The sequence below is a fragment of the Cibotium barometz genome, chromosome 13 (assembly GCF_041138505.1).
Source record: "Cibotium barometz isolate CiBa-2024 chromosome 13, ASM4113850v1, whole genome shotgun sequence".
In the NCBI taxonomy this organism is placed as follows: Eukaryota; Viridiplantae; Streptophyta; class Polypodiopsida; order Cyatheales; family Cibotiaceae; genus Cibotium; species Cibotium barometz.
In genome coordinates, this window is record NC_141058.1 from 30,467,220 (window position 1) to 30,470,045 (window position 2,826).

At 51.1% G+C, this 2,826-nt stretch overlaps 1 pseudogene; it reads right to left on the reverse strand.

Moving 5' to 3' along the window:
• Positions 1-205: 205 nt before the first annotated feature.
• Positions 206-1,812, reverse strand: LOC147632595 (uncharacterized; annotated as a pseudogene).
• Between the last annotated feature and the right edge of the window lie 1,014 nt (positions 1,813-2,826).

A 2,826-nucleotide genomic window follows, 5' to 3' on the forward strand; every position in this document is an offset into this window, starting at 1 on the left:
TCATAATATGTGTGTGTATATATATATATATATATATATATATATATATATATGGTGTCGATCGTATTTTATTTTTATTAGAACTCGCGTGGGCGCGAGGGTGTTTCTCCGAGAAGCGGTACTGTGATGAGCTTATGCCCAGTCCGAAGTCCGCGTACACATCAGTGGTCTCCCCCTCGAAGTCGCTCAGGTTCAGTGAGGCCGCTCAGGCACGGGCCGACACGCCGAGCTCTGACACAAACAGGCCCGTGCGGTGGGGCAGGATGCGGTGCGTGAAGCAGCGCGGCGTTGCCAGAGTGATGGTGTGCTCGCTGGTGACCCGATTACCGTCCAGCTGGACGGCGAAGATGGCATCCGCACCGGTGCTGTGGGAGAGCAAGGAAGAAGCCACATTCGTAAGGTTGGTTGGAGCTTGGCATCCAGCTTCAGCTTCTTGGCGGCCTCATAATCCCAATCAAATGCCAGGTGGATGAGGCCGGCATTGGCTCCCGCAGGCGTGCTGAGATGGAACCATTTGATTTCGCCCGTTCCAGAGATGCGACCGAACGTCCCTGTCCCACCCGAGGCGCCACCCAGAAGCACAAACCACACATTGCCGTCTGGCCCGGAAATCAGACCCACCGGCGTGCTGCCCTCGGACGCCGGGATGTCTTCTTCGACGGCCTGGCCGGTGGCCGAATCCAACCGCCAGATCTTGCTGCTCTGGTCCAGGCTGGCGTACACGTCGCCACTTGTGGGTGGATGGCCACGAAGATGGGGCGGCCGCTGCACGGGTACACGGACACGTCGGACGTGTTGCGGTGGTTCACGCGCACCACGTGCCGGCTGTCCTTGCAGCTGGTCCAGAGGTCGTCCCCATTCTCGAGGACGCAGTGGGGGCCCTCCACGGAGGCGGGGAGCTGTATGATTTGCACCACCGCGGGATCCTTGCCCGCGGCCAGCAGGCTCAGGCGGATGAGGGCGGCCTTGAACTGTAGCGTGGCCCAAACCTGGCCCGGGTGCTCCCGAGACGCGGCAAGCCCGTGCAACCCAGCCCAGAAGTTGCCCACCGTGAACCTGGTGCAGGAGAGCGGGCGCCCCGTGGCCGGGTCCAGCTCCACCTTCACCAGACTGCTGTTGGTTTGCTGGCTCACTAACAGCAGGTGCTCGCCCACCACGGCCATCTCGTGTGTCTGCATGGCGCCCGGCATGGGGTACTCCGTCACCACTTTGGGCACCTTTACCACCTCTACGGGGGGTGGGCAGTGCGGTGCTGGCCTAATCATCACCAGCTTCTCACCACCAAACGTCGAGTCGTCGACATGCATAGCAGTAGGCGCAGAGCCAGCTTCATGCCCGACGCCGCGTACGGATGAAGCATCGGCATCGGCTTCGGCCGCAGCAGCAGTAGGACCAGCCATATACTTATATAAATAATAGAAACAGATTGATTAAGCAGCTAATATGCAGGACACAGCTAGTATGTGTTATGTATGCATAGAAGCTGGTAGTTATAGCTAGTAGTGCTCTTAGGATTCAACAACCGGAGTGTGGAGGACTGCCGCTGTATGATGTACGTTTTATATGCGCCGGTGGGCAGTTTCTCCTCGGCGGAAGCGATTCCTAGTAAAGGGGAAGGGCGCTCAAAGCGACTGCCTATCTATTCCATGCGTAATCAGGCCACGCGTGCCAAAAGACTCCAGTCTTTCCAGCAGAGCAAGATGCGATCGATGGATGCGTCTTTAGTTAATTGTGTGAGATAGACGAAACAATCAGTCCGATGCGCAGGCGTCGGCGAGAGCGCCTGATTGAATGAAAAAGGCGGCACGTCCTAATTCATCGGTGGGGAACCACCCCTCTTCGAACATTCTTATAAGGCTTTTGGTGACCTGCAATTTGAAGCAACGCTTAATTCCTTCCACTCACCGCCGTAATTTGAGTGGTTGGTTTGCCAACTCTCTCTCGCGCGCGTTGTCACCACCACCATGGTATGGCGTGTCTTTTGAAAAAGTGCTGCTCTACGCAAGCCTTAATTACAAATGTTTGGATATCCATGTGGATGCGTAAATATTATTAACCTCACATCTAGCCTACCTTCTTTGTTTTTCAAGCTTCACTACTCTTCTCTCCATGACTTGATTTGAAATTCTGTTTTGAAGTTTTGTCACTGTTGGTGGATGTGGAGGAGGCTAACCTTTTTCTAGAGAGAGAACACCTTTTATTTAATGATGACACTAGTGAGTCTAGTGGGTGTAGCCAAGTACATCGCATGTGTGTGTGTGTGTGTGTGTGTGTGTGTGTGTGAGAGAGAGAGAGAGAGAGAATTACATCATAGCCAAGTGCATAAGGTGTATATAATGGCATTGAAGTGTGAGGATTGCAACTTGAACATGGGATCTCTTGGCTAGAATATGTGTGATTCCTATACTACTAAGGATTGCTATACTACTAAGAGAGAGAGAGAGAGAGAGAGAGACTACAACAAAAAGCCGCGTCTAGAAGAATATATATATGGAAAAAAACCTTTAGGTGACTATCAACGCGGCTAAACTCCTGGCTATGAGCACACGGCTAAAGTCATGCATATAAATGCAGATATAGTTGTGTCTGTTTAGCAGCGTATGTAGCTTCTAACTATCTACAAGAAAAAAGTGGGGACAGAATGGGGGAGAGATATGGGGACATGTGTCTCCACATTTCTCTTCCATTCTATGCATGCTTTTTTTAAAATCACATTATTTAAACACTACTCAATCACATTTTAAAAAAACACTTAAACACGTAAAACATAAAAAATAATTGTAATATAATTAAGTCATGGATTATATTAAAAGTTATATACATAGT